The following is a 12692-nucleotide window of genomic DNA, read 5'->3' on the forward strand; positions in this document are numbered from 1 at the left end:
GCTGCCCCTGCAAATGTTGTTTTGCTATATAAATTTATGTTCTAATATCGCTTTAAAAAATAAGGGTTGTTGGTAGAAGGGTAAAAATTTAGGGTTGTATGTATTAAAAAATAAAAATAAATATTTAGGGACGTCATGTATAAGGGTTATGAAAAATCGTTGGTGGCCGATTCTCAGACCTAGATAATAGATAGGTATGCACACAATGTATCATAAAAATTGGTAAAGCCGTTTCGGAGAAGTTTGGTAACAAACAACGTGATACGAGAATTTTATATATTAGAATATATTACTATCATCAACTGAGGCAGCATGTATGGTGCAGTTTCATTTAGCGAGAAAACATAACAGCTGAATGTAACATTTGTATGTACTTGTAAGACAATATATCTGCAAGTGCAATGCATTTGTATTCATAAGAGAGCCACGTAAGGTCAGCAGAACTTTCTGCAAGGGAAATATATTTTTCTATTTTCTTTAATATTACGTAGTTGTAACTTATTTTGTGGGTGGTATTGTAAAAACAGAAACTAACGTAAAATTCTTGATTATTTGAAAACCATACTGTAAACATTATCTTATGTTGTTAATGAGGAGTTACAAGAGATGCAATATACACAAATATATTGTTAAATCGAAATTTTGAACGATATCACTAATAAACACCTCTCAACGTTTGTTACAATTTCTTAATATGTTGAATAAGTTTAATTAAATTTTAATAGGTATAGTGATTTGTATAGAACTTTTTATTGAAAGGTACTTTATTCTATTGTAATTACATATATATATATGTATATAAATGTTAATTTTATATGGCATATTCACTGATACTGCTACTATACTATACTCTGAATTGATGTCTGCTATATGTTGCCTGTTAAATTTGTATTATCTATGTATTGTCAGTTTCACAAATCCTTGAGAGGTCATTGCCAACTAATCATCGATTTTTCACCTAGCAATAAAACTAGTAAACAAGTAGATAAGTAGTATTGTTCTCATGATTCACGAGTTTTTCAGTCAAACTGTATGAAGCTCTTTGAGACCTAATAATAATTACCTTAGCTTTACAGCGCCAAGAAAAATTATCAGTATCTTTATAAATTGTCGGTATATTGATATTATTTTCTTTTATGGTTTAACAGCATTATTTCACGATGCACTAATACATATTACTGTATCGTGGAATAATGTTGTTTTATTTTGCTATCATATTATTATAGATGTAGAGACTGAAAAGTTAACTTGAAACTTCAAAAATTTGTCCAAACCATTGCCTAGAGTTTTGGTTGCATAATGGTTACTCAGATCAAATAATTTCGTAGGTAGAAAAGTGATAGTTGAAAGCATTTTTTTTATCTCAATACAGTGAATTTTAAATAGGAAATAGTGCTATTACCTATTTAAATGTTTGTATCCAATAGGAGGAAGTAGGAATTTCAAGTAAAAATTTAATATAAAAAAATATATGTGAAAATATTCTATATCTGACAAAATAGCTAAACTCTCGGAGAAATAAGTAGACGGGTATGTTATAAACTCGAATAATAAAGTAAATAATATCTTTGTCTTTATGTTTATGAACATTTTCATTTGCACGAACAACTCATAAAGCTAAATTGGGGTTTTACAGTGTGCTTGTAGAGTACCGTTAATCACCAACTCCTGAGATGCACAGAGTATATTACTAATAAGAGAAAATACTTATGTATAATTATTAACGTTACTTACTTATTTTTACATAAGATTTTTCAAGCATTTTTATTTAATACAAATAACAGTTATGACAACAAACATAACAAAAAAGAACTTCTTACTATTAAAGAATATGTAAATTCAAATGTATTAATAGCATTTAAAAATAGTCCATCTATGAGATTTATTACACTTATCAGTATTTCTCTTGAAGTGGAACTAGGAAAAAATCTTATTAAACATGTTCAAGCTAGTAAGTTTTAAGTCAAAGTACCATATATCACTTTAATCGAAAGTTTCTCGATACTAAAATGGCTATTACTAGTAATCGTGTGGGTGAATAGAGCTTGAGTTTAGTTTAAGTTTTTAACTTTAAGTATTATGAAGTTGTAAGTATTTTGCAGTTCACATAAAACTCTACAATGTAAAAGATGGGTAGCTACGTATATATGTATTTAAAGTATAAAATGCTACAAAACGAATTCAGAATTAACGTATTCTCTATGTAATCTAAATATAATTAGAGAAGTGTATTTAAACTTCTGCTCTATTCATATTCAGACTTTACAATGTGTCTGTAGGTAAATGATATCATTACACGATTAGGAAAAACTAAATAATTCGTATATTTGTATGTTTAGCCTGCGAGTAACTAGTGGCTTATTAAATAAAGGAGATTGTACTGTACATAGACAAAATTCTGCATCATAAGGTTTTCGTTTTACAATTTTGTTTTGAAACCTTAAAAACAAATGTACTGAAATGTGACTCTGAATAAGTAACACGTTAATATCGACGGTGAGTCAACAGTCGCGAAGAAATACGGTAGTACTAATGTTGTTAGTGAAAAATACCATATATGTGCGTTTGTGTAATTTTTATGTCATGATTTTCATAATTGTCTTTCTCAAAAGATAGTGTATTTAGTTTATTCACGATTCGAAAAAATATATATTATTCCAGATGGATGAAGACCACATTCCATTGGGTTATATGTATATCAAAGCAGTTGAAGTCGACGAGACAAGTCACTACCTAAACTTTGATCTGGTAAGAGGGAAATAATAGTAACACATAAATACATAATAACATCATATAAACATATCAGAGGGATACAAGAAGTATATTTAGATGAGTATATCACATTGCTTATTATTTAGTTAAAAAAATGTGCAAATTTCTTCTAGTAACAAGTAGGTGGACATTTAATAAATTAACATATTAGCATGGAAAAATGTGAAAATGTCCGTGGGTTGGTCATTCAGAAGAGATGACATGAATGATGGTGACGCATGCGCGCGACGCACTCTCATTGCAAGATATAAGCACGCGACTCGAACTCGACGCCACAGAACTTCACGCGCCCAAACGTTCCAACGGAGAACCCGGGGACGGATAAAATTTAATAAATATATCCATTAAATATTTTATCCGATACTTATTTCATGCACTTACATCACTGTGTCTGAGTTTTCTGGTGCACAAACATTTTAAGTAAACGCGGACTCTCTTTTCTTAAAGTTTCGAAGTTGTTGGCGCAATCAAAACTCTGCGTGTCGAAGGTAAGTTACCAATTAAACTCTGCTTTGTAATTTATTTTTATCATTAACAGCGTCGAAAATATAACGAAATATTTGGTTATATTTAACTTAGTTCATATAATATAATAATAATAGAATAAGAATAAATCTTTTCTGTTAACCAGTGATTACTTAACAAATTATAATTAAAAAATGCATTAATTAAAAAGTAAGTGAAAGGAATGAAACAAATTGAGTAAACTTAATGAATTTAAAAAGCAATTTATATTAATGGAATAATATTAATAAGCGAGCTGTTATTTTCTTTTAAACCCACTGTATATAGCATGTATTACGAAATTTAAATTGGAGTATCCAATTATCTATAGGGAAAAAATCATAATTAAATAGATTCCAGTATGAGAATATTACGGTAAATTCTTCTGTCAAGAATACAGATGATGATAAATGATTGATGACAAAGAATCAATAAAACAAGAAATAAGAGAAATCTATGTTGTGTTTGTTACCTGGATATATAGGCGATTATATAATATCAAAACAGTAGCCTGAAAAAAAGGTTGAGGGTAATATCTATTCACAAACTTTTCTCGTTAACTCTGTTTGATAATTTTTTATTAACATAATCCGATTTCTCTTAATCCGTACCTCGTTATCCTCACACAAACAGATATTCCTTAGACACTTACGAGCCTACCTATATACCTACATGTTACACGTCGCAAAATACAGAGAAACCTATTTCGACTCTAGAATGAATAGTACATAAGTACAGAAGTAACAGAATTAGTTTGCCAGTAGGTAATGAAAATGTGATTTCATTTATATTTCTCGACGGCAGGGAGTGAGCAAAATTACATTAATATATAATATTTTTGAGTTATATTTCCAGTACATACATTTTTCTAGTTAAAAAATGTGATTTAAATACATTTACTTATAAAACAGTACTTTTTTAAATTATACATTTCTATTTTATTATAATATTGGTTGGAACATTACATACAAATTAAATTAGTTATATTATTTCAGTCTTTTAATTATATTTATATATTTATTTATACACGGGTATAATATCTTTCATCAAAGTTATTTTTTTTTATTTTTTCATTAGGTTGCATACAGAATATATATATAATGCATGTATTCTATTTTACAAGTATGAAAAATAACTGTGTTATTGTTATGTACGAATGATACAAAAAATGAATACTATCCTAAAAAGGTTACCATTCTAATTAATTTAATTTTGAACTGAATCCATAACTTATCTCATAGAGAACAGAAGCAAGATTTTGAGTTGCTAAACGTTGTAATTTGTATGTTCAAATTAACTGAAATTAATGAATTACTGTGTCTAAAGAGGTTTTGTCCTTATCTGGAATAATGGAAAAGGTCTATTATGCTTAAGTAGTATAATAAGAATAATATAACTGGCAAAAGTTTGTTGGAGGTATGCGACGGAACAAACGACGACCTCCCTGTGGTTCGAGTGGAACAATGGATGGACTTCTGAAGTGTTTGAATAATTAGTGCAACGAACTATTTGTGCACACATATTTCTTTACTCTATTATAGAACTGTAAAATGGCTAAACATTAATTTATCTATTCTATTTTATATTAGCTATTGAGAGTATATATTAAGAAATACATTATTAAAGTCAAATAATAATTTATTCAATAGGACATTTTGTGCCACTTGTGCACATCAAAATTATTTATCATTTTCCGTACCGTTCAATTTGGCTTTATTATCGAGTCTCTCGGGTTTTATATGTATGTCATGGACATATTGCAAGTAGGTATAGCGATCTTGGTGCATTAAATTAATAGTTTAGTGTTGTATAAGTATTAAAATATTGTGAAAATATAATATAATTTAATAGGTTTCGACTTGTTGTAATTTGAATTGAGTTACATGTTAAATGCATAAAATATTAATAATATACACCCCTTATTAGATATATAAGTTCAATAAATATGCTGAAAAAAGAAATATTACATAGCCGTATAAACTTGTACATAAAAAGTCTCAAAGTCTCTCTTTCACTACAACCAAATCAAGTGTAAGTTACCTCTGTGTCATCTATTTCAAGCGCCAAGTAACTTGCTGTGTTAGGCGTGTTTCGGTTGAAAGGAAATATGGCAGAGATATCTCAGAAAATGGGAAAGCATGACGACTATGGTTCATTTATATAACCGATGGTTTTCATTTACTGTCAAATGGGCCGTGACCTTGTTCTTTAATTACATAAAAGATATCTCCAATACAAAGTAAAAATATATGATGTGTGACTTTGTGACATTATAAGTATCTCTAACTCGAAGAAATAACAAGAAAAAGTACCAACAACTCGGACCAAGAATATGGCAAGTGGCAATCTTCAAATGTTGAAGTCTGATTCGCACCGTGGCATACACATAAGACCGGATTTCGACATGTCGGTAACATGCGAAGAACTTTTTGCCACAAGTCGTCCGCAATGGTCTCAAGCCCCGATGCAAAGTTTGTCTCTTTGATACTTTTGTTCATGCCTACCAAGTCTCAGGACAAAATTGGTTTGTGACATGAATTCACAATTAATTTATATCTCCGAAGGAAATTATTTTAGTTAGATTCCATTTCCACGATCATTTTGTTTTTAACTTCTATGTTTAGATAAACTTTATATATATTTGAAGGAAGATATTCAAAAGATTGGTAAATTATTAATGTAAATAATAACAAAGATTCAACAATTCAACAATTTTGTGGCTTTTATTAAGTTACTTGACCTGACTTCGCAAGGGTGTACTAACGAATAAAATGTGACTCAGAAATTGTACAACTGAACACAAATTTCTTCAATATTACTTTTATTGAAAAATATTTATGTCTATATTATTTTTAGTGCAATCTTATTATAAACAAGACAATTACAAACGCAACACAAAATCAATTAGCTAAATAGTTTCCAAAGTTAAATAGAAGCGCTAAATCACGTTTGACAATTGTTTTTTGTTTAGGCATAAAATAGATATAGATTATAGATGGATATACCTAACTACTCTCATCAGATGAAAGATTCAGCTAGTGTTAGTTAAGGGTACATTAAACTTTCACATTTCCATCGACGCCGCAAGAGTTGCCATAAGCAATAATGAGAGCATAATTAACTTTTCAAGTCATTAAACTTCAGACACTTTAGGGAGTGGTTACCTTTATTCACTTGCGAGTACTAGCTGTTGCCTGTAACTCCTTCGTATATGTAACTTAACGTACCCATTATAAACTGTAATTGATCTCTACCTATATTACATGTATACAGAATAAATTGTAAAGGTTACATTGTACCAGGAACCGTGTAGAATCATACGTAGAGAACTCATGAAACTGGATCTTTTTCACCGAGAAACAAAGTGGAAATTAAATAATATATATATATTTTTAAGTAGTACGTAATAACGTATCCGAGCAAAACTTATTAAAGAAATTGATATGAAGATTTGATAAAATATTTTCTATTTTCCATTTTATTTTATAGGGAAATTAGATTTCATAAATATTATCATTAATTTTTGGGTTAAAATACAGACCGTTTATTTAGCTGTTAGGTACCTACCTATACTTTGACAATATATAAACTTAGAAAAGAGATACGTCTTATATAAAACCTGACTCAAAATAAAACTTTACGAAATGAGTAAACGAACTTTTCAAGCTTCCGTTTTGTCGTACCTTATAAACAAGCAAGATTTAGTATACTTTAATATCTCGGAGACCTGAATACTCAATTTCTTCACTTCCAATAAGAATCCGTAGGTCTGAAATATAGTATGGTGAAACAGGATTCAACCGTTTCCGAATAGAACCCTAAAAATAAATACCTAACAGATAATTAATCACTATTGTGACATTTATATCTAAAGTAAATTATGTAAAATATAATTAATGTATAAATACATTAATTAGAAATTGACTAAATTTATAGACTAAATTATTCCTGTATTCAAATATATTTAAGACAAAATATGTTTCATGTATATTATAGCAACTAAACTATTTTAGTAGTTGTTTTTTTTATGTTTCAGATAAAATTAGGGTATATACATATACAAATTAGAAGAAACTTATAATCACTTAGTATTGATTGTAATTGTAGTTAGACTACGTAGTACGTAGTCAAATAACTACAATTAATACTAAGTAGTTTTAATATTCTCTGAAATTAGAATAAAAAGCACACCTACGTATCTACGTACACCGCGCTATATAAATATATCTATAAAGTGCTTTTGTAATTGTGAGTAGGGTGACCATGGGTTTAATACATACGCGACAGTATCATAATTTTTATAACATATTTTAAAATCTATAATAGGGTGAAATTATAATTTTTTAATAATACCTTAATCTAGAAATTGATTAATGAAATAGCCTTCCGCCTATTTATCATGCATATTTTTTTTCAAATAGAGTCACTTGTAGGTAACGTAGATATTGCGAATATTACTTACCAAGTTAACCTTAACACAAAAAGCTTAATAAAATTGAAATATGGAGTGACTGAAAAAGGGAAAATATGTTCTATGTTACGTATAAACGTTATACTGAGGAATGTCAATTGCTATCGCTCGTGCGAACAGTGATTGTTAATTTACACAGTTTGAATTCATCTAGATCATTAATAGTAAAATATACATGTCCTAATTGGCAATAATTGGCATGCACTTGGGTTTGTTATATATGTATGTATGCTATCGTACACAAAAAAGCCATGCATCGACTTAAGTTGTAAGTGTAGGTACTATTGTAATTGCACCTAAAAGAGTCCACAATATATTACAAAACGTTGCCCCCGATAAGTATTGGAATATCTATAGAGACTATAATGTATTTCTTCATTAGTCATAAATCAATTTCAGAGAGGAACGATCTATTCGAAATTGACAAAAGGCCACTTAACAACAAATTAAAGCTTACAATATTTTTCCTTCCCACTTTGGATTTTTGTTAAGTGATTTTCATTTATAAGAACTAGTAAACTTTTAAACGCTAGGCAATTGTAAACAGTATCTTGGTAATATTGCCTAAGGAGCCGAATATTTTAGACTTAGGTATATTTTGAAGATATATTTTTTCTAAATTAATTATTTATATTACTATGAATATAAACGTTTTGATTTGTCAACTTAAAATATTTAGAAAAAAATTATAAATATATAGATCAAGTTCTTGATCGTCGTCTAGCATTTCATTTATTTTTCTTTTATGATGTTTTTACCAACGAATTCACTAATTCATGAAACCAAAACAGCGAGATACAGATACTGTTTTATAAATTCATTGTTTTGAATTAATGTTTCCTCGGTATTCCTTTAATTAATTTGGTTAGATGAAGTAATCAAGAAGTTTATTAATTTATTGTATACTAACTGTTAGGAAATATATAATATCTCGAATGACTGCAACTCTATACTTTATCATTTAGTTCTTATTTCAAACTGATTAAATTTCATGTTATTATTGAATTGCTAACAAAACGGTATGTTTTTTGGAAGAGTGTTTCGTCTGAGCACTATAAAAAGATAAAAAAAGGTAAAGGTTAAAAAAAATTTTTAAATATAATAGACATTTTTCAGTAAACTATTAACAGGGTAATTGGTTCCTGATTAAATTCAACCTATAAAGAGCAAGATGCATAAGCGCAGCTGCTGTGTCTCCATATATTCATGCATACTCGTAAATCTGTCTTTACAACATATTGCTTCTCATATTATTTACTTAAAATTATATGTAGGTATATGTCATTTCGGACGTAGCATAGTGATTTTCCGTAATAGATTGATATGGTGAGGTAATAATTATTGTCGATTGTAATATGTTTAATAATTATCAAGAAGTAATAAATTTTTACGCGGGTTTTTTTCTTACGAAGAATACAAATTGAAATTACTTTTATATTCCGTGCGGTAATCATTTAATGAACAAAAAATTAGAACCGATTACCGAGAGGATATTTTTACTCAATCTCAGGGAAGTGAAATTTAATGATACCACATTTGGTTGCTTCAGTGTTTTATGACTGATATAGGTACCTACTTAATATAAATATATTTGATGAAGTTTTAAAATTAAAATTGGACATCAGATAAAGTAATGTTAATTTAAAAAGTATGTAGTTCACAAATGGTGTTGCAGTTTATCATAACTAAAATCCATTCCTTATTTTACCAGCATATTTGAATAATATCACACCTGTGAAATTATCATAATATGAGTGTAAGTAATAATATAAAAAATAATAGTTCTACAAATAATATCAAAAACCGTTAACGTTGTTAACGGTTTTTGATATTATTTGTAGAACACAAAATACGTAAACACTATCAGATTCACAATCAGAAAACTAATAAGTGAATCAGAATCTTAAAAATTGGTCTACGTAAGTTACGTAGTGTACGTATGTTTTAATATTGTAAAGTATCTATATTATTATATTACGAATAGGATTTTGTTGTATTTTTGTTTTGTTTAATGGTTAAAATAAAAGAATACCAAACCGGTTGTTTTTAAATTTTGTTTTTATTTCATTTCATTACGAATATACATTCCAGGAAGGCAGTGCCAAATGATAGGTACAGCTGGTCTAAAATAAAAAGATTTTCTTAATCTGTCTGCTTTTCTAAACCTCCGTCTTTTCCACAGCATACAAACGAAGGCATAACTAACATAACTGTTTATTACTCAGAATACTAGATTCTCAGATCACTCAATTTAATATCATACTCTACTCTAGTTATGAGTGTAGCGAAACAAAATATATCAATAGAAAATTACTTTATAATATTTTTTGTCATAAATTTATTAAACCAAGTTGCCATATTTTAACCAAGATAAGGGTAAGAATAATTATCTGAGCGCTGTGTAGTGTCAAGTTTAATTTAAATCATTAGGTAGGTATTGTCTACCTACACAGCGTTATCACTATTGATTGCCCATTATCAGTCCTGTGAGGTTCTAACAATTCGTCAACTTTATATACTCGATACAGTTCTTAAGCAACATTCTCTGCTACAATATGACCCAAAGCTTTTGACAAAACGAAAATCGTATAATGTCTATAAACAAGTAAATAAATTTAGGACAAATTTTTCTCAGAGATTTTTTCCCTTTTTGGGACCATAGTTGTTGTTTGTTAATAATATTAACAAGAAGTTTCATATATATCCCAAAAGCAAAATAAAATGCATAAAATTGTTATTAAAGTAGTTATTAATCCTATCGTATGAAGATACCGAAGGTTTGTTGTCTGTTCTGAGGTGATAGATTAACCTAATCTTATATATTTGTTTGATTTGTTACTTTGGTGAGAGGTTTCTCGCAGCCACACACACACACACACACACACATATCATTAACTATATTATATACCGCACCACCACATTACCACATTATACAATTTTACCTCACAAAACATTAGTTAGATTTATCAAATACCAGTAAGCCCTCGGAGAGAGCCTGGAGATCTGTAGTACAAGTTTCGACTTAGTTCAGACTCCAGACTCTCACAAGGAATAGCTTGTAAGATTAAATACATACTTTTGTTACTTTGTTCAATATTGTAAGTTTCCTTGTGAGCAGTAAATAAAGATTATTATTATTATCGAATATAGATATAATCTAAATATCATAAACAGACGAATCGACATGTTCGATCATTGCAAAGTCTGTTTATATTTATTTATATTACTCCATACTAATATAATAAATATGAATGTGTATCTGCCTATCTGTATGTTTATTACTAATTCACGATGAAACGTATGAATATATCTTAATTTTTGCAATTAATGTATTTAAATCACTAGGACGGAAATAGGTTACGTTTTAACTCGTATTTTGGATATTCTGTAAACGTGTGTATTTTACACGTTTTATAAAAGTTTTCTCCTTTTTATATCTTTTGTATTTTTATCATAAATATGAGCCAAATTCAAATGATTTTCTTAACGCGTTACATAACATAAAGGTAAGAAAAACCCTGACTACATATATTAAATGGAGGAAAGCATCTTTCTACTTATATTAAATTGACGATCGCAAGAAGCAAAGAAAACATCTTTTATTTTTAGAAAAAAAAAGAACTGATATAACAGTGTTTTTATGTATGGCCTAAAGCATCGGAATATTAATAAAAATAACGCTTCTTATTTAATATGAAACTATCTATATTGCCAATGAAATCAATTTCTGCAAATAAAAATGGCAATTTAATATTAAGTTTACCTCGTATTGCACGAAACATAAAAGACTAAAGTGTTATTCATAGAACATCTATTTTTTATATTCCGTATGTATGTATGTCCGTCCGACCCTGGCATTATATATGTATATATACTTTTTTATCACAAGTAAGTTTCTTATGAAATTAGAAAACGTAGTTGATTTTTTTTATCGAACATTTATACCTCAAACGTTTGAAAGATTTCTTATTGTGTTACATTAAATCAGAAGTCCTAGAAAGGACTTTCTTCAATATAATGATACTTTCACGAAATACAAACCTCCAAAGTGTCGTAAAATTGAGAAAAAGTAAAACTGAGTCCGAGTGATTTTCTGTATTATTGGACTAGGCTGTAAATTGGATCTACGTGTAGATGAAAATAACAATTTTAAGTTATAAATAATTATATATATAATAAGTATAAACAATTATAAGTTAAATTTAAATAAGCTTTATAGTTATTCATAACCGACACACATTTATTTAAATACAATCGTCTATGTCAGGGTAAACGTAAGCCACGATGATCTGCCTCTTTATGGTAGACCATAAAGAGGCAGGGAGTTCAAATCTGGCCAACGTTAAAAAAAATCTATGCAATTTACATTTTGCAGGATCGATATAAAAACGAAAAATAAATTGAAAGACTGTGACGGCGGTAGGCCTTGCCATGTTGGGTTCAAATAGACCCTGTAAAAAAGGCATGTCAAGTATTGCATTCACCACAATATCGACAGCTGAAAATGCCTCTAGGACAACTGCCGGTATGTTTTTATTGTCGTCTACAATGAAATTTAAATTGACTATCTACGATAAGCTATGCGTAAACTTATTTATAAAAAAAATGTAATTGTTATTAAAATTTATTTATTATTTTTCTTTAATTTTTATACACATTTTTAACTTTAATTGACGACTATTCATTTAATATTTAATTCTGACTTCGATAATCCAAGAGACTTTAATGGCTACTTGCAAAATAGTGGAACGTATGTCAATTGTATGTTACGACATTTTATTCTGGTATTATGTTACGACATTTTATTATTATTGGGCAGACATGAGACTTTCAATAAAGTGTCGTTACGCATATTCGAGTAATAAATTGATTTGTTCAATCGTTCGTATTCGTATAGATAATTATTTTCTTTCAGATGGATCGATTGAAAACTTTTTTCATTTCC

The 12692-nt window shown here is 28.7% G+C and overlaps 1 protein-coding gene across 2 annotated transcripts in view; it reads left to right on the top strand.

The window, feature by feature from the left end:
* Positions 1–3070: 3070 nt before the first annotated feature.
* Positions 3071–12692, top strand: part of LOC131844449 (diuretic hormone 1-like) — a 53383-nt gene continuing 43761 nt past the window's right edge. For both annotated transcript variants that reach the window (XM_059193343.1, XM_059193344.1), the window contains exon 1: positions 3071–3260. The gene's annotated coding sequence lies outside the window, so the exon portion shown is untranslated. The remainder of the gene's footprint in view (positions 3261–12692) is intronic.

The sequence above is a fragment of the Achroia grisella genome, unplaced genomic scaffold, assembly GCF_030625045.1.
Source record: "Achroia grisella isolate CSIRO2021 unplaced genomic scaffold, CSIRO_AGI_Agris_v1 utg402, whole genome shotgun sequence".
In the NCBI taxonomy this organism is placed as follows: Eukaryota; Metazoa; Arthropoda; class Insecta; order Lepidoptera; family Pyralidae; genus Achroia; species Achroia grisella.